We start from the raw sequence: 26,968 nt of genomic DNA, 5'->3' as shown, positions 1-26,968 counted from the left end.
GATCTTCCTCCATCATGAGGTGTCTCGCCGCGTGTGTGTGATCTTCCTCCATCATGAGGTGTCTCGCCGCGTGTGTGTGATCTTCCTCCATCATGAGGTGTCTCGCCGCGTGTGTGTGATCTTCCTCCATCATGAGGTGTCTCGCCGCGTGTGTGTGATCTTCCTCCATCATGAGGTGTCTCGCCGCGTGTGTGTGATCTTCCTCCATCACGAGGTGTCTCGCCGCGTGTGTGTGATCTTCCTCCATCATGAGGTGTCTCGCCGCGTGTGTGTGATCTTCCTCCATCATGAGGTGTCTCGCCGCGTGTGTGTGATCTTCCTCCATCATGAGGTGTCTCGCCGCGTGTGTGTGATCTTCCTCCATCATGAGGTGTCTCGCCGCGTGTGTGTGATCTTCCTCCATCACGAGGTGTCTCGCCGCGTGTGTGTGATCTTCCTCCATCATGAGGTGTCTCGCCGCGTGTGTGTGATCTTCCTCCATCATGAGGTGTCTCGCCGCGTGTGTGTGATCTTCCTCCATCATGAGGTGTCTCGCCGCGTGTGTGTGATCTTCCTCCATCATGAGGTGTCTCGCCGCGTGTGTGTGATCTTCCTCCATCATGAGGTGTCTCGCCGCGTGTGTGTGATCTTCCTCCATCATGAGGTGTCTCGCCGCGTGTGTGTGATCTTCCTCCATCATGAGGTGTCTCGCCGCGTGTGTGTGATCTTCCTCCATCATGAGGTGTCTCGCCGCGTGTGTGTGATCTTCCTCCATCATGAGGTGTCTCGCCGCGTGTGTGTGATCTTCCTCCATCATGAGGTGTCTCGCCGCGTGTGTGTGATCTTCCTCCATCATGAGGTGTCTCGCCGCGTGTGTGTGATCTTCCTCCATCATGAGGTGTCTCGCCGCGTGTGTGTGATCTTCCTCCATCATGAGGTGTCTCGCCGCGTGTGTGTGATCTTCCTCCATCATGAGGTGTCTCGCCGCGTGTGTGTGATCTTCCTCCATCATGAGGTGTCTCGCCGCGTGTGTGTGATCTTCCTCCATCATGAGGTGTCTCGCCGCGTGTGTGTGATCTTCCTCCATCATGAGGTGTCTCGCCGCGTGTGTGTGATCTTCCTCCATCATGAGGTGTCTCGCCGCGTGTGTGTGATCTTCCTCCATCATGAGGTGTCTCGCCGCGTGTGTGTGATCTTCCTCCATCATGAGGTGTCTCGCCGCGTGTGTGTGATCTTCGTCCATCATGAGGTGTCTCGCCGCGTGTGTGTGATCTTCCTCCATCATGAGGTGTCTCGCCGCGTGTGTGTGATCTTCCTCCATCATGAGGTGTCTCGCCGCGTGTGTGTGATCTTCCTCCATCATGAGGTGTCTCGCCGCTGTGTGTGATCTTCCTCCATCATGAGGTCTCTCGCCGCGTGTGTGTTGTGTTAGAGAGGTGCTCCCTAATCCAAGTTACCCGGGCGTAATACTCCAATACAATACTCTCAATACGTGGACATCTTCAAGATAAAACTGGACTGTTTTCTAAGAGAAGTTCCGGACCAACCGGGCTGTGGTGAGTATGTGGGCCTGCGGGCCGCTGCAAGCAACAGCCTGGTGGACCAAACTCTCACAAGTCAAGCCTGGCCTCGGGCCGGGCTTGGGGAGTAGAACAACTCCCAGAACCCCATCAACCAGGTATCAACCAACAGCCTGGTGGACCAAACTCTCACAAGTCAAGCCTGGCCTCGGGCCGGGCTTGGGGAGTAGAACAACTCCCAGAACCCCATCAACCAGGTATCAACCAACAGCCTGGTGGACCAAACTCTCACAAGTCAAGCCTGGCCTCGGGCCGGGCTTGGGGAGTAGAACAACTCCCAGAACCCCATCAACCAGGTATCAACCAACAGCCTGGTGGACCAAACTCTCACAAGTCAAGCCTGGCCTCGGGCCGGGCTTGGGGAGTAGAACAACTCCCAGAACCCCATCAACCAGGTATCAATCAACAGCCTGGTGGACCAAACTCTCACAAGTCAAGCCTGGCCTCGGGCCGGGCTTGGGGAGTAGAACAACTCCCAGAACCCCATCAACCAGGTATCAACCAACAGCCTGGTGGACCAAACTCTCACAAGTCAAGCCTGGCCTCGGGCCGGGCTTGGGGAGTAGAAGACCTCCCAGAACCCCATCAACCAGGTATAAAGCAGGTATCAACCAACAGCCTGGTGGACCAAACTCTCACAAGTCAAGCCTGGCCTCGGGCCGGGCTTGGGGAGTAGAAGAACTCCCAGAACCCCATCAACCAGGTATCTTGTTTGGGACTATCAAATTCCGCCTGACAATCCAGAAAGCACAATCGTTGCAGTTATTGCAATTGTAGTTATCATTGCAGTTATTGCAGTTATAATTGCAGTTATCATTGGAGTTATTGCAGTTGCAGTTATCATTGCAGTTATTGCAGGCAAGGTAACAACAATTTTTTTTAAAGGAGGATCTGTTTTTTTATGACGTGTTGGTGTTTGGCTACAAGATTCACCTTCTTTATAGATCTTGTGCTGATAATAGTTGAGTATTTTTAAGGGAATGTTTGCGAGTGTGCTGGTCTGGGGTTTAGGTACTTGTGCCTGACCCCTTTCTTGAAAATAAGTGCTACGTTGGCTGTCTTCCTTCCAGTGGTATTTTCCCCTTTATATGTTGTTGTTGATCATTATGTTGACCAGACCACACACTAGAAGTTGAAGGGACGACGACGTTTCGGTCCGTCCTGGACCATTCTCAATCGACTTGAGAATGGTCCAGGACGGATCGAAACGTCGTCGTCGTCCCTTCACCTTCTAGTGTGTGGTCTGGTCAACATACTTCAGCCACGTTATTGTGACTCATCGCCTGCATTGTTGATCATTACAAATGGTTTACTGAGCACTGCGGCGGTCTTTTATAGGATTCAGTTCCTGGTGCTTTTGCTGCGTCTACCTCTTATTGTCTTCACTTGATGTGCTGCCAAATCTGTTTCTAATCCTAGTGGCAAGTTGCACACTCCACAATGTATTTTGTGGTGGTTCCGATTACTTCTGTGACACCAAAACATTTTTCACTTAGAACACTACACAGTGTTCATTTTCCGTGTTTCCTCTATCAAGGGAGCCGGTCGGCCGAGTGGACAGCACGCTGGACTTGTGATCCTGTGGTCCTGGGTTCGATCCCAGGCGCCGGCGAGAAACAATGGGCAGAGTTTTTCACCCTATGCCCCTGTTATCTAGCAGTAACCTGAGTGTTAGTCAGCTGTCACGGGCTGCTTCCTGGGGGTGGAGGCCTGGTCGAGGACCGGGCCGCGGGGACACTAAAAAGCCCCGAAATCATCTCAAGATAACCTCAAGATAGATCTGTATATTGAGCCAGGATACTTGGTCATTAGTGTGCGCGTGTGAAGGCGTGGGCTCGTCTACCTATGCATGTCAAGTTGGGCTCCAAGGTCGAGCGTACAAGGCCTGAGTATCTTGTTTGATCTCCCAGTGCAATAACTGGAGTCATATCATAGAAACAGTTGAAACTGTGTGTTAAGCTACACTCGACAGTACCCTCCTAGTTCATTCCACTTAATACTGTAACACTCAAGTGCTTTCTCATAATTATTATAACTGACAAGTATATATTTATTCCACCCATCACTTTTGCTTCTATTGTTATATATGTTGAGAGTTTGATTGTGGTGACCCTATCTCTTATCTCTTACGTATCATATGGTCTGTCTTTCTGTCTGTTTCTCTCTGTCTGTCTGTCTCTCTCTCTCTCTGTCTGTCTCTGTCTGTCTGTCTCTCTCCCTAACTTCCTTTTTTATTTATTTATTTATTTATTTTTTTTTATTTTTTTTTATTGTGGAGAGGTCATATACCTTCAGTGTCTCCGTGTCTTCATGTAGGTCTAGTGTAGCTTGATCTTTGTCCAGAATATCAAAGGTAACTCTTAGATGGATATTTGTGTATTAACCTGTAGTTATTTGTGCTGAGCCTGTACAAGGCAGCGAGTGGGAGAGTTACAGCGAGAGAGCCAGTGGAGCTGATCGGCCGAGCGGACAGCACGCTGGACGCGTGATCCTGTGGTCCCGGGTTCGATCCCAGGCGCCGGCGAGAAACAATGGGCAGAGTTTCTTTCACCCTATGCCCTTTTACCTAGCAGTAAAATAGGTACGTGGGTGTTAGTCAGCTGTCACGGGCTGCTTCCTGAGGGTGGAGGCCTGGTTGAGGACCGGGCCGCGGGGACACTAAAGCCCCGAAACCATCTCAAGATAACCTCAAGATAACCAGTAGTTGCAAGTGATGGCCGGCCTTTAAATTAAAGGTGGTGGTGGGTTTTTAATAGTTTTTGTATTAATATAGTTGCAAAGAATTTTGATTACAATTATCAGTCCTTGTTCGAGTGTTGCTCTGTGAAACTCTAATTGAACTAGTTCATAGTTTTTGTTAGCATGGAAAAGTAGTTTTTGCGCGTTTAATTGTTATATATGATAATTTATATATGATAATTATATATGATAATTTATATATGATAATTATATATGATAATTTATATATGATAATTATATATGATAATTTATATATGATAATTATATATGATAATTTATATATGATAATTATATATGATAATTTATATATGATAATTATATGATAATTATATATGATAATTTATATATGATAATTATATATGATAATTTATATATGATAATTATATATGATAATTTATATATGATAATTATATATGATAATTTATATATGATAATTATATATGATAATTTATATATGATAATTATATATGATAATTTATATATGATAATTTATATATGATAATTTCCGGGTGGAAAGTTGCGAGAAACCCTGGGTGGTCTCTTGTTCGTAGCCAAGCTTTGTGTTGCACCATCAACAATTTCCTGATTGCTGAGGTAGAATGGTTCTCAGGACCGCTGCAGCTTTGTGGAATTGTTGCATTGATTGTACAGGTGAAAGTCAGCACTGTGTTTTGTTGCTCCTTTGTTGAGAGCAGGTGTGTGTTTAAATTGCCTTGTGTACGAGAGGTGTCTAGTGTAGGCTCTGCATGGCAACAACATGAGCCGGTCGGCCGAGCGGACAGCACGCTGGACTTGTGATCCTGTGGTCCTGGGTTCGATCCCGGGTGCAGGCGAGAAACAATGGGCAGAGTTTCTTTCACCCTATGCCCCTGTTACCTAGCAGTAAAATAGGTACCTGGGTGTTAGTCAGCTGTCACGGGCTGCTTCCTGGGGGGTGGAGGCCTGGTCGAGGACCGGGCCGCGGGGACACTAAAAGCCCCGAAATGATCTCAAGATAACCTCAAGATAACAGTATATAGGTAGTGACGGCTCGTCAAGTATAAACATCTGGAGAAATTGGTTAAGAGTGTATACATACAACCCGTCCTCCTAAGGTGCCCCAACGTTAAGAAACTATCGTACTAAAGTGCCCTTATCCTAACCTACCAGAGGACCCACAACAGAAAACAGGACAGTATGTACAAATCCACAAGGGCCGTGACGAGGATTCGAACCTGCGTCCGGGAGAATCCCAGACACTGCCTTAATCGAATGAGCTACGACAGGGTTAAAAGGGTTGAAACCGAAGTTCTACTGAACTTATCTCCGAGGCTACGGGATCCAGTAAGTTCAGTAGAACTTCGGTTTCAACCCTTTTTAACTCTGTCGTAGCTCAGTCGATTAAGGCAGTGTCTGGGATGCTCCCGGACGCAGGTTCGAATCCTCGTCACGGCCCTTGTGGATTTGTTCATTTGATGCATCACGTTAGTGTGATCTGTGTGTGTGTAAGGACAGTATGTCAATTTCGTGAGCCGGTGCCATTTTCTAGTAGGACAAATTTTGGCATTTGGTAAAGTACACGCAAAATTCGACGCTCTATTAGGAGGACGGGTTGCATAAGCGATATAGGAGAGTACTCATCTAATTGTACTCACCTAATTGTGCTTGCGGGGGTTGAGCTTTGGCTCTTTGGTCCCGCCTCTCAACCGTCAATCAACTGGTGTACAGATTCCTGAGCCTACTGGGCTCTATCATATCTACACTTGAAACTGTGTATGGAGTCAGTCTCCACCACATTACTGCCTAATGCATTCCATTTATTAACTACTCTGACACTGAAAATATTCTTTCTAACGTCTCTGTGGCTCATCTGGGTAATAAGTTTCCACCTGCGTGCCCTTGTTCGTGTCCCACCCGTGCTGAAGAGTTTGTCTTTGTCCACCCTGTCAATTCCCCTGACAGTTCCCAATTCCAAGAGTAGTTGTGTATCGGTTATAGTTTATTGACTTGTGTAGCAGTACCTGTGGGCTACTTAAGTACAACTTGTGAGAGATATGATCATAGTGTTTATAGTCACATTGAAGGGAAATAAGCATGTTTTCTTACAATATTTCCTGTGAGAGGTATTACATATAAGTGTTTATTATGACGTTCATGCATTACTACATTAATTATACATTTTGATATCGTTTATTATCGTATTCCACTCTATGATAATAATATACATTTAAGTGGCTTCAATTTATGATGTTATTTAATCTTCGGCTCATACGCAAAGTCTAGTGAGGTGGGCGGTGAATACTACCATCTTGATGCGCGTGTTTAGCATTTATTGGGAAGAAATTATATTGCCTATCATGCCATTATTATTGCTGGCACAGAATATTATCATAAATTTACGTACCTGGTTGATACCTGGTTGATGGAGTTCTGGGAGTTCTTCTACTCCCCAAGCCCGGCCCGAGGCCAGGCTTGACTTGTGAGAGTTTGGTCCACCAGGCTGTTGGTTGATACCTGGTTGATGGGGTTCTGGGAGTTGTTCTACTCCCCAAGCCCGGCCCGAGGCCAGGCTTGACTTGTGAGAGTTTGGTCCACCAGGCTGTTGGTTGATACCTGGTTGATGGGGTTCTGGGAGTTGTTCTACTCCTCAAGCCCGGCCCGAGGCCAGGCTTGACTTGTGAGAGTTTGGTCCACCAGGCTGTTAGTTGATACCTGGTTGATGGGGTTCTGGGAGTTGTTCTACTCCCCAAGCCCGGCCCGAGGCCAGGCTTGACTTGTGAGAGTTTGGTCCACCATAATTACAGCTGTGTTAATTGCTTCAGAATTAGCCGGCGTGTGGTGTGAGCAAACTATTGTCTGTAGTGGTGAGTTATGGAGCAGATGGCTTTTATGTGAGGGCGCTGGTATCATTAACAGGCTTAACGGTAGGTGTACACGCATGACCAGGCTTGGGACCATGATTTTGTGCTGCAAAATCACTTAAATTATTTACTTATTAACACTTAAATTATAAGTGTTGGACTCAAATTATTCCCCGCTGGCGCTAACATGCTTAGAGTAACCCGAGAGATTATTTCAGTCATTTAATGGGATGCTAAGCACCAGGTGGCTGAGCGGACAGAACACTGGACGCGTGATCCTGGGTTCGATCCCGGGCGCCGGCGAGAAACAATGGGTAGAGTTTCTTTCATCCTGATGCCCCTGTTACCTAGCAGTAAATAGGTACCTGGGAGTTAGTCAGCTGTCACGGGCTGCTTCCTGGGGGTGGAGGCCTGGTCGAGTAGTGAAATATGTGACTACGGCGACGCGCACCAGCTGCCCCAGGTGGCACTCTTGAGTGCCACCCGACAGGTGCCGCGCGCGTCGTCGTAGTCACACAGGGTTTTGGGGGATTTTCCCGGAAGTTGACAGGTGCCGCGCGCGCGTCGTCGTAGTCACACAGGCTTTTGGGGGAATTTCCCGGAAGTTTTGGCGTGTTTGGGTATGTGGACAGGAAAGAGGGGAGGTCATGTTGGGCAGCTGACAGGTGGCGCGCGTCCCTCTAGTCCTCGCGGGTTATGGGAATTTCCCGGAAGTTATGGCGCGTGTCGGAGGTAATTGGAGCGCGTCGCTCCAGTCCTCGGGGTTAAGGTAAGTGGTCAGGAAAGATGAGAGTAAGTGGTAGAGTAAGTGATAGAGTGAGAAAATAGAAGGAAGATGGAGGAAGGAGTAAAAGAGTTGATCGTGAGTTAGTGTGTAGATGAGAGGAGAAGGCAGCACGGCCTGTTATGTTGTTTTGGGATGGGAGCTGGATGGAGTTTCCCCTTCGTCGGGAGAGAGTGCTCTGGGCCATTATGTGGTTAGACAAACCCATTGACTCCCCTACAGGAAGGTCTTAAGTGATGTTTGTAAGAAATGCATGGAAAAGACACGGGGCTGCACCTGGCTTTTTCTGTGTTCGGGTCAAGAAAGAGGGAAGTCACTCTCGTTGTGAGACTGCAGCGGGCCATTATGTGGTTAGACAAACCATTAACGTCCCCTACAGGAAGAGCTAAGTGTGTGTGTGTGTGAGGATGAGGGCAAAGTCTCCTGCAGGAGGGGAGTGTACCATTACCTAAAGCGTTTTTCAATGTCGCGACGGGGTAAGCGTACTGGTCGCAGGTTGGAGCCTGACTGGTCATCTTTCCAACTAGTCTGGGTATTTCTCCTACGTCACCGGAAGTGGTGGGACACCCATTACCATTGCGTTTCGCCAGGGTCTGCGACTCTCTCTCTATCTGTCTCTGTCTCCCTGTCTCTCTCTCTCTCTCTCTCTCTCTATCTGTCTCAGTCTCTCTGTCCCCATGTCTCTCTCTCTCTATCACTCGCTCTGTCTCTGTCTCTGTCTCTCTCTCTCTCTCTCTCTCTCTCTCTCTCTCTCTCTCTCTCTCTCTCTTCAGATCATTTAATAGTTGGGGAAAGTAACATCATTTTCCTTTCTCCTGCTGCCGCTGTTCACATATCTTTCTCCATTTCACTTAGACTGACAACGCATCAGAGGATGATCACCATGTCAATTTTCAAGCCCGCCTTCACTCTCACCCTTACATCCTTGTAAGGTAACACGACCAATATGCTAACTTCGTTCTTTACCCAATATCATTAATGTAACGTGGAGAATATACCAACTTCGTTCGTTCTTTGCCCAAATTTCATTTTAAGAGTAACGATCTCGGTCTCTGTCTCTCTCTCTCTCTCTCTCTCTCTCTCTCTCTCTCTGTCTCTGTGCCTCTCTCTGTCTCTGTCTCTCTCTCTCTCTCTCTCTCTGTCTCTCTCTCTCTCTCTCTCTATCTCTCACTCTGTCTCTGTCTCTGTCTCTCTCCCTCTCTAAAGTCCACCACACGACACTTCACTTAGTAAACTCAGTCAAAGTCAGTAGGTTAGCATTTACTAAAAGAGAGAAACATTTCACATCGTCACGGAGACGCGATCTCTACCTACAAATTGTTCTTGTTAACTGTGATCACAACATCTGCTGGCCAAATAAATATCATTGAAATGTATGCATGTTTACTCAATCTCCATCACCTCTCCGTCCTACATCCATAGCAAGACTCCTGAATGAATGAACCGGCAGCCCCTCTCGCTGCAGTCTCACCTTCGTGATGGTTTGAGGTGTATTGAGATGGAGGATGTAATGGCTCGACCTTACACTCTCCCCGTCCACCCCCACTTACCCTTACCCCTACCACCCCCTCCATGGCCGAACCATCACTGCCCCCTTCCCAGACCGGATGTTCAACTAAGCTTTAGTATCACCATTCTTTGCTGAAATAGCATTTTTTTAAGAATATCCAGTCATAAGCAGGTCTTCAATCTTATTATTATAACAAATCATAATTTGCTGTTCTCTCTCTCTGTCTCTCTGTCTCTCAGTCTCTCTCTCTCTCTCTCTCTCTCTCTCTCTCTCTCTCTATCTCTCTATCTCTCTATCTCTCTGTCTCTCTATCTCTCTATCTCTCTGTCTCTCTGTCGCTCTGTCTCTCGGTCTCTCTGTCTCTCAATCTCTCAGTCTCTATCTCTCAGTCTCTCAGTCTCTCTCTCTCTCCAGATCATTTAGTAGTTGGGGAAAGTAACATCAGTTCCCTTCTCCTGCTGCCGCTGTTCACGTATCTTTCTCCATCAAGGCTGTCTCTCTTAAGACCTACATCATCCAATGTAAAACACCAATCGACGAGAATAAGACCGGTGAGTCGATAGTGAAATAGCTCTGGGTTAAGTCTGTTTTTCAGTTCTTGTAACACAGTCAATGTAGCGTAATGGGAAACCAGTCTTTCTACTGCCTACATAAATAGCGTTTGAAAATGTATGCAAGTCTAGACAAACTCCTATAGCCCTTACATTCTAACACAAATAAAATATTAGCACACGATTGTATCGCATTATATCATCATTAAGTAACGTGGAGATCAACTTTCTGACTGTTGTCCGAATATCATTATTGAAATGTGAACTCCATTTAGCCAAACACTATATCTCCATTACATCTCATAGCATATGAATATTACGGTATACCAGTTTTAACCCTCTATAACACAATGTAACATAACTTTCTACAGACCAAATATCGTTTTTAAATGAAAGTATGACTTAGTCCTTATTCATTACATCTCTCACCATATAAAATATTGGCGTCTACCCCTTTTAGCCCTCTGTAACACAATGTAACGTAACGCAAATCAACTTTTTGCAGTCCAAAATGTCATTTTGAAACGGAAAGTGAGGGTTAGACCATCTCCATTACATCTCCTACCATATAAATAATTGATGGCCACCCCTTTTAGCCCTCTGTAACACAATGTAACACAACGTAACATATCGCAAATCAACTTTTTGCAGTCCAAAATGTCATTTTGAAACGGAAAGTGAGGGTTAGACCATCTCCATTACATCTCTTACCATATAAATAATTGATGGCCACCCCTTTTAGCCCTCTGTAACACAATGTAACACAACGTAACGTATCGCAAATCGACTTTTTGCAATCCAAAATGTCATTTTTAAATGAAAGTATGACTTAGTCCATCTTCATTACATCTCTCACCATATAGACAAGGTGTTAGCATAATGTGAAAAAATAGTTGATTTCAATTCTTAGCTTGTTCTTCACATGTTCAGTGTTCATTCTTGTATTCCCTATGTTCCTTATCAGGTCTTCATATTCTCTATAAGATCATATTCCCTGCATGTTCACTCTATTCATAAACTTTTTCTTACATGTTTTCTGTGTTCATTCCATGTTCTACAAATGTTCACAGCATGCTCAGTTCAATTCTTTTCACCTGTTTTTCTCATTTTTTTCTGTTTTCTACCATTTTCCCCGTATGTTCACTATGTTCTTTGTCAGGTTTTCATGTACATCATATGTTCTCTGTATAACTTTTATACTCATTATTCATGTTCTCAATGTTCTTAGCTTGTTCTTCACATGTTCAGTGTTCATTCTTGTATTCCCTATGTTCCTTATCATGTTTTCATATTCTCTATAAGTTCATACTCCCTGCATGCTCACTCTATTCATCAACTTTTTCTTACATGTTTTCTGTGTTCACCGTATGTTCACTGTGTTCATTCCCCTACTTAACCTCAATTTTTTTATGTTCTTTGTTTCTTTCATTCACTAACTAGTTCTTTGTCAAATAATATTATACGGCAATACAGTCCCCTCAACAATTTTAGTCACTCAGTTTTTATTTACAAAACTGTGTCAAAGTAATTCTCGTCATCGTCAGCTTAATAGTTCTACCAACCCATTCTTAAACAAATCTACACTTTATTCAGTTCCAAATTTACAAAGGCAAACCTTTTCTTGTAACTTCTTAACTAAAAATCTTTCGCCAATCAACTAAAACATAGTCACTTTCCTCATTTCTCAACTAAACTTATTATCCAAATCAACCAAAAATAGTCAAAGGAATCTTTCCAACCCTGTTCATAACTAAACTTATTCCCTAGTCATCAGAAAAATATCCATGTTCTTCATGTTTCATTGTCATTTCATAACTAAAATTATCCATCAATCAACAGAAAAAGTCATATTCATCATCATTGTTCCTAACTAAAATTATGTTTTGGCAAGTAAGAAAAATAACCAAAGATATCTTTCATCACTGTTCTTAACGGACATTATACTTTGGGGAGCACAAAATAGTCTCCCTCATCATGTTTGTCTTTTCCGTAACTACAAGTATTCATCAGTCAAATAAAAATAGCTACTTTATCATGTTTCCCTGTCATTTCTTAACTGAAATGTCACTTCTCTCATCTGAAATAGACATGTATAACCTCTTTCCATCACTGTTCTTAACTAAAGCAGCCTTTCACTTTGCTAAAATAGTCATATTCATCATTGTTCCTAACTAAATTATATGTCGTTAAGTAAGAAATATAGTCAAAGACACTCTTCGAGACATCAAGGACTTACTCAAAGACATCAAAGTTACTCTTGTTGTTCTCAGAAGTCATTCTCAAAGTCCTCACTGATTTTCTCAGAGACAGCAAAGTTATGCTCGGAGTCACCTTCGTTCTTCAGAGAAACTTTCCAAAACATCTTTGTTCATCAAAGTTATTCTCGGAGTCATCAAAGGTATTCTTTAACTCACTTTTGGTCATTAAAGTTAATTTCTATGTTATAAAAGTTTGTCTCAGAGACATCTAAGTTCATCTTAGAGTCATCAAATGTAATCTCTAACTCACTTTTGTTCATCAAAGTTGATCTCAGAGTTAACAAAGGTAATCTCTAACTCACTCTCGTTCATCAAAGTTGTTTCAAAGACATCGAAGTTAATCTCAGAGTTATCCAAAGATATTCTCATGTCCACAAAGTTATTCCAAGAGACGTCAAAGTCAATCTCAGACATCTTCGTTCATAAAAGTTATTCTCAGAGACAACTAAAGTTATTCTCTAAGAGCTATCAAAAGTTATTCTCAGTCAAGATATGTTATTCTCTAAGTAACCTTCCGTTCATCAAAGACATTCTCTAAGCTCTCAAAGTTATTCTCTAAGACAACAAAGTCATTCTCAGTCATCAAAAGTTATTCTCAGACTCACCTTCGTTATTCAAAGAAGCCTTCTGAGACATCCTCGTTCAACAAAACTAACCTCAGAGCCATCAAAAAGTCAAATACAGTCATCAAAGTTATTCTCTAAGTAACTTTTCGTTCATCAGAGAAGCTTTCTAAGACATCTTTGTTCATCAAAGTTGATCTCTAAGACATCAATGTTGTTCTCTAAGACATCAATGTTGTTCTCTAAATCATAAAAGTTAATCTCTAAGGCACCTTCGTCTACTAGAGAAACTTTCCAATCCATCTTCGTTGATCAAAGTTATTCTCAGAATCATCAAAGAGATCTCTAATTCACCTTCGTTCACCAAAAGTTGTTCTCTAAGACACATTCGTTCATCAAAGAAACTCTCCGTCCATCATGTTATTCTTTAAGACATCTTCAGTCATAAAATTTCTCTCCAAAATGTAACTAGTTCAGCTTTTCATACCAAACCCGCGCTTCTGTTAAAATATATTTTCTTAGTCACTTTACCCTAAAACTGTTCTCAGAACTACACTGTCCAAATCCTACGTAACCTATCCTCTCCACCCAATGTTACTTAGTTAGCGCAACGTTCCTAAACCTGACTTTACCTATCCTAACTCAACTTACCTTACCTTTACCTATCGTACCTAACTCAACCTGCATAACCTAACTTACATAACTTATCTTACCTATCCTAAAGTAACCTAACTTGCTTTACCTAACTTAATCTACATTCCCAAACTGCTGTATCCTAACTTATCTAGTCCAAACCAGCCATGATCTAACTTACATAATTATTCCTGCTTGTCTTTGTGTTTCGTCAATCATTGTCTCATATTCATTTACTCATTTCAAGGGTTAATTTCTCAAATGGACATTTTTGCATTTCAAGTGTTATTTGTTCAAGATTGTGTGTTTAACCATTTCAAAGGATTTTTGGTATATATGGGAATTTACTCGTTTCAAGGGCAAATTTCTCAGGGCAAATTTCTCAAATGGTCATTTTTGCAGATCAATGGTTTTTGTTAAAGTTCATCAAGCTGCTCTTAAGTTGTATTTATTATGTTTGTTATTATTTATTTATTCGTATTCCCCAACCTTTTAACCTAACCTTTCAGATGTAGTTTATGGTGTTTTTGACAGATTTGTTGAATATATTATCCTTTTCCTAACCTTTCAGATGTAGTTTTGTTTCTCCTTTGTATATTTTTACCCAAACCCACCATCCCACTTAACCTTCTTTCTCAAATTCAAGTCTAGTGCTCCCATGCTCTTCCTCCCCCCTCTCTCTTACTCTTTTCTCCTCGTTTCATGCTCTCACTCACTTGCATCTTTCCTTCTTTACTTTGTTTTCACATATAAGTTCATTCTTTATCTTAGTAATAATAAAAATTACAATAGTAAAGAATCAGATCTACTAAGAAAAACAAGAGAGCAAGTGAGTGAGAGCATGAAACGAGGAGAAAAGAGTAAGAGAGAGGGGGGAGGAAGAGCATGGGAGCACTAGACTTGAATTTGAGAAAGAAGGTTAAGTGGGATGGTGGGTTTGGGTAAAAATATACAAAGGAGAAACAAAACTACATCTGAAAGGTTAGGAAAAGGATAATATATTCAACAAATCTGTCAAAAACACCATAAACTACATCTGAAAGGTTAGGTTAAAAGGTTGGGGAATACGAATAAATAAATAATAACAAACATAATAAATACAACTTAAGAGCAGCTTGATGAACTTTAACAAAAACCATTGATCTGCAAAAATGACCATTTGAGAAATTTGCCCTGAGAAATTTGCCCTTGAAACGAGTAAATTCCCATATATACCAAAAATCCTTTGAAATGGTTAAACACACAATCTTGAACAAATAACACTTGAAATGCAAAAATGTCCATTTGAGAAATTAACCCTTGAAATGAGTAAATGAATATGAGACAATGATTGACGAAACACAAAGACAAGCAGGAATAATTATGTAAGTTAGATCATGGCTGGTTTGGACTAGATAAGTTAGGATACAGCAGTTTGGGAATGTAGATTAAGTTAGGTAAAGCAAGTTAGGTTACTTTAGGATAGGTAAGATAAGTTATGTAAGTTAGGTTATGCAGGTTGAGTTAGGTACGATAGGTAAAGGTAAGGTAAGTTGAGTTAGGATAGGTAAAGTCAGGTTTAGGAACGTTGCGCTAACTAAGTAACATTGGGTGGAGAGGATAGGTTACGTAGGATTTGGACAGTGTAGTTCTGAGAACAGTTTTAGGGTAAAGTGACTAAGAAAATATATTTTAACAGAAGCGCGGGTTTGGTATGAAAAGCTGAACTAGTTACATTTTGGAGAGAAATTTTATGACTGAAGATGTCTTAAAGAATAACATGATGGACGGAGAGTTTCTTTGATGAACGAATGTGTCTTAGAGAACAACTTTTGGTGAACGAAGGTGAATTAGAGATCTCTTTGATGATTCTGAGAATAACTTTGATCAACGAAGATGGATTGGAAAGTTTCTCTAGTAGACGAAGGTGCCTTAGAGATTAACTTTTATGATTTAGAGAACAACATTGATGTCTTAGAGAACAACATTGATGTCTTAGAGATCAACTTTGATGAACAAAGATGTCTTAGAAAGCTTCTCTGATGAACGAAAAGTTACTTAGAGAATAACTTTGATGACTGTATTTGACTTTTTGATGGCTCTGAGGTTAGTTTTGTTGAACGAGGATGTCTCAGAAGGCTTCTTTGAATAACGAAGGTGAGTCTGAGAATAACTTTTGATGACTGAGAATGACTTTGTTGTCTTAGAGAATAACTTTGAGAGCTTAGAGAATGTCTTTGATGAACGGAAGGTTACTTAGAGAATAACATATCTTGACTGAGAATAACTTTTGATAGCTCTTAGAGAATAACTTTAGTTGTCTCTGAGAATAACTTTTATGAACGAAGATGTCTGAGATTGACTTTGACGTCTCTTGGAATAACTTTGTGGACATGAGAATATCTTTGGATAACTCTGAGATTAACTTCGATGTCTTTGAAACAACTTTGATGAACGAGAGTGAGTTAGAGATTACCTTTGTTAACTCTGAGATCAACTTTGATGAACAAAAGTGAGTTAGAGATTACATTTGATGACTCTAAGATGAACTTAGATGTCTCTGAGACAAACTTTTATAACATAGAAATTAACTTTAATGACCAAAAGTGAGTTAAAGAATACCTTTGATGACTCCGAGAATAACTTTGATGAACAAAGATGTTTTGGAAAGTTTCTCTGAAGAACGAAGGTGACTCCGAGCATAACTTTGCTGTCTCTGAGAAAATCAGTGAGGACTTTGAGAATGACTTCTGAGAACAACAAGAGTAACTTTGATGTCTTTGAGTAAGTCCTTGATGTCTCGAAGAGTGTCTTTGACTATATTTCTTACTTAACGACATATAATTTAGTTAGGAACAATGATGAATATGACTATTTTAGCAAAGTGAAAGGCTGCTTTAGTTAAGAACAGTGATGGAAAGAGGTTATACATGTCTATTTCAGATGAGAGAAGTGACATTTCAGTTAAGAAATGACAGGGAAACATGATAAAGTAGCTATTTTTATTTGACTGATGAATACTTGTAGTTACGGAAAAGACAAACATGACGAGGGAGACTATTTTGTGCTCCCCAAAGTATAATGTCCGTTAAGAACAGTGATGAAAGATATCTTTGGTTATTTTTCTTACTTGCCAAAACATAATTTTAGTTAGGAACAATGATGATGAATATGACTTTTTCTGTTGATTGATGGATAATTTTAGTTATGAAATGACAATGAAACATGAAGAACATGGATATTTTTCTGATGACTAGGGAATAAGTTTAGTTATGAACAGGGTTGGAAAGATTCCTTTGACTATTTTTGGTTGATTTGGATAATAAGTTTAGTTGAGAAATGAGGAAAGTGACTATGTTTTAGTTGATTGGCGAAAGATTTTTAGTTAAGAAGTTACAAGAAAAGGTTTGCCTTTGTAAATTTGGAACTGAATAAAGTGTAGATTTGTTTAAGAATGGGTTGGTAGAACTATTAAGCTGACGATGACGAGAATTACTTTGACACAGTTTTGTAAATAAAAACTGAGTGACTAAAATTGTTGAGGGGACTGTATTGCCGTATAATATTATTTGACAAAGAACTAGTTAGTGAATGAAAGAAACAAAGAACATAAAAAAATTGAGGTTAAGTAGGGGAATGAACACAGTGAACATACGGTGAACACAGAAAACATGTAAGAAAAAGTTGATGAATAGAGTGAGCATGCAGGGAGTATGAACTTATAGAGAATATGAAAACATGATAAGGAACATAGGGAATACAAGAATGAACACTGAACATGTGAAGAACAAGCTAAGAACATTGAGAACATGAATAATGAGTATAAAAGTTATACAGAGAACATATGATGTACATGAAAACCTGACAAAGAACATAGTGAACATACGGGGAAAATGGTAGAAAACAGAAAAAAATGAGAAAAACAGGTGAAAAGAATTGAACTGAGCATGCTGTGAACATTTGTAGAACATGGAATGAACACAGAAAACATGTAAGAAAAAGTTTATGAATAGAGTGAACATGCAGGGAATATGATCTTATAGAGAATATGAAGACCTGATAAGGAACATAGGGAATACAAGAATGAACACTGAACATGTGAAGAACAAGCTAAGAATTGAAATCAACTATTTTTTCACATTATGCTAACACCTTGTCTATATGGTGAGAGATGTAATGAAGATGGACTAAGTCATACTTTCATTTAAAAATGACATTTTGGATTGCAAAAAGTCGATTTGCGATACGTTACGTTGTGTTACATTGTGTTACAGAGGGCTAAAAGGGGTGGCCATCAATTATTTATATGGTAAGAGATGTAATGGAGATGGTCTAACCCTCACTTTCCGTTTCAAAATGACATTTTGGACTGCAAAAAGTTGATTTGCGATATGTTACGTTGTGTTACATTGTGTTACAGAGGGCTAAAAGGGGTGGCCATCAATTATTTATATGGTAGGAGATGTAATGGAGATGGTCTAACCCTCACTTTCCGTTTCAAAATGACATTTTGGACTGCAAAAAGTTGATTTGCGTTACGTTACATTGTGTTACAGAGGGCTAAAAGGGGTAGACGCCAATATTTTATATGGTGAGAGATGTAATGAATAAGGACTAAGTCATACTTTCATTTAAAAACGATATTTGGTCTGTAGAAAGTTATGTTACATTGTGTTATAGAGGGTTAAAACTGGTATACCGTAATATTCATATGCTAAGAGATGTAATGGAGATATAGTGTTTGGCTAAATGGAGTTCACATTTCAATAATGATATTCGGACAACAGTCAGAAAGTTGATCTCCACGTTACTTAATGATGATATAATGCGATACAATCGTGTGCTAATATTTTATTTGTGTTAGAATGTAAGGGCTATAGGAGTTTGTCTAGACTTGCATACATTTTCAAACGCTATTTATGTAGGCAGTAGAAAGACTGGTTTCCCATTACGCTACATTGACTGTGTTACAAGAACTGAAAAACAGACTTAACCCAGAGCTATTTCACTATCGACTCACCGGTCTTATTCTCGTCGATTGGTGTTTTACATTGGATGATGTAGGTCTTAAGAGAGACAGCCTTGATGGAGAAAGATACGTGAACAGCGGCAGCAGGAGAAGGGAACTGATGTTACTTTCCCCAACTACTAAATGATCTGGAGAGAGAGAGAGACTGAGAGACTGAGAGATAGAGACTGAGAGATTGAGAGACAGAGAGACCGAGAGACAGAGCGACAGAGAGACAGAGAGATAGAGAGATAGAGAGACAGAGAGATAGAGAGATAGAGAGATAGAGAGAGAGAGAGAGAGAGAGAGAGAGAGAGAGAGACTGAGAGACAGAGAGACAGAGAGAGAGAACAGCAAATTATGATTTGTTATAATAATAAGATTGAAGACCTGCTTATGACTGGATATTCTTAAAAAAATGCTATTTCAGCAAAGAATGGTGATACTAAAGCTTAGTTGAACATCCGGTCTGGGAAGGGGGCAGTGATGGTTCGGCCATGGAGGGGGTGGTAGGGGTAAGGGTAAGTGGGGGTGGACGGGGAGAGTGTAAGGTCGAGCCATTACATCCTCCATCTCAATACACCTCAAACCATCACGAAGGTGAGACTGCAGCGAGAGGGGCTGCCGGTTCATTCATTCAGGAGTCTTGCTATGGATGTAGGACGGAGAGGTGATGGAGATTGAGTAAACATGCATACATTTCAATGATATTTATTTGGCCAGCAGATGTTGTGATCACAGTTAACAAGAACAATTTGTAGGTAGAGATCGCGTCTCCGTGACGATGTGAAATGTTTCTCTCTTTTAGTAAATGCTAACCTACTGACTTTGACTGAGTTTACTAAGTGAAGTGTCGTGTGGTGGACTTTAGAGAGGGAGAGAGACAGAGACAGAGACAGAGTGAGAGATAGAGAGAGAGAGAGAGACAGAGAGAGAGAGAGAGAGAGAGACAGAGACAGAGAGAGGCACAGAGACAGAGAGAGAGAGAGAGAGAGAGAGAGAGAGAGAGAGACAGAGACCGAGATCGTTACTCTTAAAATGAAATTTGGGCAAAGAACGAACGAAGTTGGTATATTCTCCACGTTACATTAATGATATTGGGTAAAGAACGAAGTTAGCATATTGGTCGTGTTACCTTACAAGGATGTAAGGGTGAGAGTGAAGGCGGGCTTGAAAATTGACATGGTGATCATCCTCTGATGCGTTGTCAGTCTAAGTGAAATGGAGAAAGATATGTGAACAGCGGCAGCAGGAGAAAGGAAAATGATGTTACTTTCCCCAACTATTAAATGATCTGAAGAGAGAGAGAGAGAGAGAGAGAGAGAGAGAGAGAGAGAGAGAGAGAGAGAGAGAGAGAGACAGAGACAGAGACAGAGCGAGTGATAGAGAGAGAGAGAGAGACATGGGGACAGAGAGACTGAGACAGATAGAGAGAGAGAGAGAGAGAGAGAGACAGGGAGACAGAGACAGATAGAGAGAGAGTCGCAGACCCTGGCGAAACGCAATGGTAATGGGTGTCCCACCACTTCCGGTGACGTAGGAGAAATACCCAGACTAGTTGGAAAGATGACCAGTCAGGCTCCAACCTGCGACCAGTACGCTTACCCCGTCGCGACATTGAAAAACGCTTTAGGTAATGGTACACTCCCCTCCTGCAGGAGACTTTGCCCTCATCCTCACACACACACACACTTAGCTCTTCCTGTAGGGGACGTTAATGGTTTGTCTAACCACATAATGGCCCGCTGCAGTCTCACAACGAGAGTGACTTCCCTCTTTCTTGACCCGAACACAGAAAAAGCCAGGTGCAGCCCCGTGTCTTTTCCATGCATTTCTTACAAACATCACTTAAGACCTTCCTGTAGGGGAGTCAATGGGTTTGTCTAACCACATAATGGCCCAGAGCACTCTCTCCCGACGAAGGGGAAACTCCATCCAGCTCCCATCCCAAAACAACATAACAGGCCGTGCTGCCTTCTCCTCTCATCTACACACTAACTCACGATCAACTCTTTTACTCCTTCCTCCATCTTCCTTCTATTTTCTTACTCTATCACTTACTCTACCACTTACTCTCATCTTTCCTGACCACTTACCTTAACCCCGAGGACTGGAGCGACGCGCTCCAATTACCTCCGACACGCGCCATAACTTCCGGGAAATTCCCATAACCCGCGAGGACTAGAGGGACGCGCGCCACCTGTCAGCTGCCCAACATGACCTCCCCTCTTTCCTGTCCACATACCCAAACACGCCAAAACTTCCGGGAAATTCCCCCAAAAGCCTGTGTGACTACGACGACGCGCGCGCGGCACCTGTCAACTTCCGGGAAAATCCCCCAAAACCCTGTGTGACTACGACGACGCGCGCGGCACCTGTCGGGTGGCACTCAAGAGTGCCACCTGGGGCAGCTGGTGCGCGTCGCCGTAGTCACATATTTCACTACTCGACCAGGCCTCCACCCCCAGGAAGCAGCCCGTGACAGCTGACTAACTCCCAGGTACCTATTTACTGCTAGGTAACAGGGGCATCAGGATGAAAGAAACTCTGCCCATTGTTTCTCGCCGGTGCCCGGGATCGAACCTGGGACCACAGGATCACAAGTCCAGTGTGCTGTCCGCTCGGCCGACCGGCTCCCTCCGATAGTGGACTGTATGACTGATAGTGGACTGTATGATGATTAAAGTGGCTTGTATGATTTTATTCCTACAAATCGTTTCCTAGACATTCTGGGGGGTTTATTAAATTATATATATATATATAGTCTATCGATGAAAATTATTGATTAGTAGACATTCAGTAGAGTATAAGAATACATATGTTAGTAACTCAAATTAAACTACAGCTTATTATTGGATAAATTTAGACTTAGGAAAGACTTGGGTAAATACTGGTACGGTAACAGGGTTGTTGATTTGTGGAACCAATTACCGCGTAACGTGGTGGAGGTGGGGTCCCTCGATTGTTTCAAGCGTGGGTTGGACATGTATATGAGTGGGATTGGGTGGTTATAAATAGGAGCTGCCTCGTATGGGCCAATAGGCCTCCTGCAGTTACTATGCACATTCTAGTGTGTGGTCTAGTCAACATACTTTAGCCACGTTATTGTGACTTAACGCCTGCTTCTGCAGTTACCTTTGTTCTTATGTTCTCATTGTGGCCTAGACAACCAGGTATGAACACGGATGAACACGCCTGTCGATACTCGTCAAGGGCGAGGCTGGCTTCAACACATGTTACTCCTTGTTCTAGGTAATTGTTAATGCTTCTCCCCTTCCTGGTTGATACCTGGTTGATGGGGTTCTGGGAGTTGTTCTACTTCCCAAGCCCGGCCCGAAGCCAGGCTTGACTTGTGAGAGTTTGGTCCACCAGGCTGTTGGTTGATACCTGGTTGATGGGGTTCTGGGAGTTGTTCTACTCCCCAAGCCCGGCCCGAGGCCAGGCTTGACTTGTGAGAGTTTGGTCCACCAGGCTGTTGGTTGATACCTGGTTGATGGGGTTCTGGGAGTTGTTCTACTCCCCAAGCCCGGCCCGAGGCCAGGCTTGACTTGTGAGAGTTTGGTCCACCAGGCTGTTGGTTGATACCTGGTTGATGGGGTTCTGGGAGTTCTTCTACTCCCCAAGCCCGGCCCGAGGCCAGGCTTGACTTGTGAGAGTTTGGTCCACCAGGCTGTTGCTTGGTACCTGGTTGATGGGGTTCTGGGAGTTCTTCTACTCCCCAAGCCCGGCCCGAGGCCAGGCTTGACTTGTGAGAGTTTGGTCCACTAGGCTCTTGCTTGGAGCGGTCCGCAGGCGCACATACCCACCACAGTAGCTGTAAGCAGGCGATGAGTCACAATAACGTGGCTAAAGTAAGTTGACCAGACCACACACTAGAAGGTGAAGGGACGACGACCTTTCGGTCCGTCCTGGACCATTCTCAAGTCGATTGTGAATGGTCGAGGACGGACCGAAACGTTGTCGTCCCTTCACCTTCTAGTGTGTGGTCTGGTCAACAGTAACTGTAACCTTCAGTTACACCTGTCAAAGGGCTCACACAATAATAGTAACCTGTATATGATAACTATGTCAGGGGAAATATGTTAAGTTATTAATGAGAGGTAATATTGCTCACGGGTTTTGTTGCTCGCCTAATAATTTAACCAGTAGTCTTAAATCCACAATTATTGGCCAACAATAGATAAAACAGGCATGGGAAAGAGCACTTCCCTTATTGTAGAGGAAGTAACGTGCTGATATTGGGAGCACTTCCCTTATTGTAGAGGAAGTAACGTGCTGATATTGGGAGCACTTCCCTTATTGTAGAGGAAGTAACGTGCTGATATTGGGAGCACTTCCCTTATTGTAGAGGAAGTAACGTGCTGATATTGGGAGCACTTTACATCTCCTAACACTGTCTTAGGGGAGTATTGTGTGGAGCTTGAAGTGAGCTGCATGCCAGACTGTTGTTGTTAAATTAATAAGATGGCGTCTGCTGCCTTCTTCTTGATTGATTGTTGCCGCCGGAGGTGGCTAGTTTATTGTGCACCCCATACTCATCCTGTGAGCGGTAGCGCAAAAAGCATTACAGAGGGCACAAAAGGTCGTTATCAGACCTCAGATTATTCTTCTAAACTGACGCATCCGGCATCTTGGTCAGATGCGTTTTATCAAGAAGTGGAAAGAGGGTCTATATTTTGACCAGACCACACACTAGAAGTTGAAGGGACGACGACGTTTCGGTCCGTCCTGGACCATTCTCAAGTCGATTATTCACAATCGACTTGAGAATGGTCCAGGACGGAGCGAAACGTCGTCGTCCCTTCACCTTCTAGTGTGTGGTCTGGTCAACATACTTCAGCCACGTTATTGTGACTCATCGCCTGCATAGGGTCTATATTTAATTTGTTTTAGTACTGATAATTAAGTACGTTCAAGGGAAATGTTTTTAGGATGTTTACAATCCAAAGACTGATGTATTAAGATGATTTCCTTTAATATAGCCGGCGAATTCAATGGCGACATATGGCAATGACATCCCTGTTTTCCTCCGAAGAAATGTCACTGGAGCCCCGTTTTCTTAGTTAATTTATTACAAAACAACAGCAATATTATCTGCCTATTGTATGAAATGTTAGTAAATGGTGTCGTTTTTTCCGACAGTAGACTGGTAAATCTTCCGACAGTAGACTGGTAAATCTTCCGACAGTAGACTGGTAAATCTTCCGACAGTAGACTGCTAAATCTTCCGACAGTAGACTGGTAAATCTTCCGACAGTAGACTGCTAAATTTTCCGACAGTAGACTGCTAAATCTTCCGACAGTAGACTGTTAAATCTTCCGACAGTAGACTGCTAAATCTTCCGACAGCAGACTGGTAAATCTTCCGACAGTAGATTGCTAAATCTTCCGACAGCAGACTGGTAAATCTTCCGACAGCAGACTGCTAAATCTTCTGACAGTAGACTGCTAAATCATGTACCAGTTCCGGGTTGCCAGAGTCCTGTGGGTTTAAGTGGGTCTTCCAGGAGCACGCGCACATTCTCCAGCACACGGCAGACATTACCAGACGGCAGACTACCTAATCTCAAGCCTACAAGTGTGGGTGTAAGAACTGTGCGTGTTTTCTGGCGAGTGTCTGCGTGTCTGCACGCTCCTCTGATAACGATGATAATAATAATAATAATTTTTATTTAGGTAAGGTACATACATAAAGAGATTTTACAAAGTTTGTTGGGTTAATAGATAGAGCTAGTGGAGCCTGGTCGACGACCGGGCCGCGGGGACGCTAAGCCCCGGAAGCACCTCAAGGTAAGGTAGTACATACAATGCCTAAAGCCACTATTACGCAAAGCGTTTCGGGCAGGAAATGATGACCATGAGAGTAATTTTAAGGCTGTACTGATTTGTGACGTTATTTTGACTGTGAAAGTTTTCGGTTGTTATTGGACTTGTAATTTTGTTTTGTTACTGACGATCGAGTTTGGAGTCTTATGCGTGTCGTTAATGACGCATTCATTTAATTCTTTGTAAATTGACTTGAGAATGGTCCAGGACGGAGCGAAACGTCGACGTCCCTTCACCTCCTAGTGTGTGGTCTGGTCAACATACTTTAGCCACGTTATTGTGACTCATCGCCTGCTTATTAATTCTTTGTAAGTTTATGATCAAATTCTTTTTGCTAGTGAGCAGTTCATGTGAATATTTTGGTGGTCATTATTTATTAGTGTCATTAATCGACCTTTATCCCTGGAAACACAAACCGTAATTGTCTCTATTTTCCGCTTGTTACAATTTGTAATAAAGTTGTTACATCTTGGCTTAACGTGTTTATGACGTATTAGAACGTTGTTACAACTTGCTATATTGGTTGTTATAACTGGTTAGGTGTTAAAACTTGTTCGAACGTTGTACCAACGTCGTAGTTTCGATGTGTGTTTGGAGGGATGATAGACGATGGTGTGTGTTTGTGATGGGCTGGTGTTTGGCGGCTTGTCGGTGGAACTTGTGTGTGTCTTGATCAAATTGGACCTGGTACATACGTCACCTTAATGTTGGTGGTCGGAGCGTGTGTATGGTTGCCGGGGTAAAATGGTGGTGGTGAACACCACGGCACGTGGGGGTGAACACGGGTCCCTCGGGCACGTGGAGGTGAACACCACGGCACGTGGGGGTCAACACGGGTCCCTCGGGCACGTGTGGGTGAACACGGGTCCCTCGGGCACGTGGGGGTGAACACGGGTCCCTCGGGCACGTGGAGGTGAACACGGGTCCCTCGGGCACGTGTGGGTGAACACGGGTCCCTCGGGCACGTGGGGGTGAACACGGGTCCCTCGGGCACGTGTGGGTGAACACGGGTCCCTCGGGCACGTGGGGGTGAACACGGGTCCCTCGGGCACGTGGGGGTGAACACGGGTCCCTCGGGCACGTGGAGGTGAACACGGGTCCCTCGGGCACGTGTGGGTGAACACGGGTCCCTCGGGCACGTGGGGGTGAACACGGGTCCCTCGGGCACGTGGAGGTGAACACCACGGCACGTGGGGATGAACACGGGTCCCTCGGGCACGTGGAGGTGAACACGGGTCCCTCGGGCACGTGTGGGTGAACACGGGTCCCTCGGGCACGTGGGGGTGAACACGGGTCCCTCGGGCACGTGGAGGTGAACACCACGGCACGTGGGGGTGAACACGGGTCCCTCGGGCACGTGGAGGTGAACACGGGTCCCTCGGGCACGTGTGGGTGAACACGGGTCCCTCGGGCACGTGGGGGTGAACACGGGTCCCTCGGGCACGTGGGGGTGAACACGGGTCCCTCGGGCACGTGGGGTGAACACGGGTCCCTCGGGCACGTGTGGGTGAACACGGGTCCCTCGGGCACGTGGGGGTGAACACGGGTCCCTCGGGCACGTGTGGGTGAACACGGGTCCCTCGGGCACGTGTGGGTGAACACGGGTCCCTCGGGCACGTGTGGGTGAACACGGGTCCCTCGGGCACGTGTGGGTGAACACGGGTCCCTCGGGCACGTGGGGGTGAACACGGGTCCCTCGGGCACGTGTGGGTCAACACGGGTCCCTCGGGCACGTGGGGGTGAACACGGGTCCCTCGGGCACGTGTGGGTCAACACGGGTCCCTCGGGCACGTGTGGGTGAACACGGGTCCCTCGGGCACGTGTGGGTCAACACGGGTCCCTCGGGCACGTGGGGGTGAACACGGGTCCATCGGGCACGTGTGGGTCAACACGGGTCCCTCGGGCACGTGTGGGTGAACACGGGTCCCTCGGGCACGTGGGGGTGAACACGGGTCCCTCGGGCACGTGTGGGTGAACACGGGTCCCTCGGGCACGTGGGGGTGAACACGGGTCCCTCGGGCACGTGGGGGTGAACACGGGTCCCTCGGGCACGTGTGGGTGAACACGGGTCCCTCGGGCACGTGGAGGTGAACACGGGTCCCTCGGGCACGTGTGGGTCAACACGGGTCCCTCGGGCACGTGGAGGTGAACACGGGTCCCTCGGGCACGTGGGGGTGAACACGGGTCCCTCGGGCACGTGGGGGTGAACACGGGTCCCTCGGGCACGTGGGGGTGAACACGGGTCCCTCGGGCACGTGGAGGTGAACACGGGTCCCTCGGGCACGTGTGGGTGAACACGGGTCCCTCGGGCACGTGGGGGTGAACACGGGTCCCTCGGGCACGTGGGGGTGAACACGGGTCCCTCGGGCACGTGTGGGTCAACACGGGTCCCTCGGGCACGTGGAGGTGAACACGGGTCCCTCGGGCACGTGGAGGTGAACACGGGTCCCTCGGGCACGTGGGGGTGAACACGGGTCCCTCGGGCACGTGGAGGTGAACACGGGTCCCTCGGGCACGTGTGGGTCAACACGGGTCCCTCGGGCACGTGGAGGTGAACACGGGTCCCTCGGGCACGTGGGGGTGAACACGGGTCCCTCGGGCACGTGTGGGTCAACACGGGTCCCTCGGGCACGTGGGGGTGAACACGGGTCCCTCGGGCACGTGGGGGTGAGCACGGGTCCCTCGGGCACGTGGGGGTGAACACGGGTCCCTCGGGCA

At 44.6% G+C, this 26,968-nt stretch overlaps 1 protein-coding gene across 4 annotated transcripts in view; it reads left to right on the top strand.

The window, feature by feature from the left end:
* Positions 1–26,968, top strand: part of LOC123768916 (Ankyrin repeat-rich membrane spanning) — an 866,672-nt gene that overhangs the window by 32,516 nt on the left and 807,188 nt on the right. The gene's annotated exons all lie outside the window — the stretch shown is intronic.

Source organism: Procambarus clarkii, chromosome 64 (genome assembly GCF_040958095.1).
Source record: "Procambarus clarkii isolate CNS0578487 chromosome 64, FALCON_Pclarkii_2.0, whole genome shotgun sequence".
Lineage (NCBI taxonomy): Eukaryota > Metazoa > Arthropoda > Malacostraca > Decapoda > Cambaridae > Procambarus > Procambarus clarkii.
Note: the sequence above shows the minus strand (reverse complement) of the source record. Positions and strands in the feature narration are given on the sequence as shown.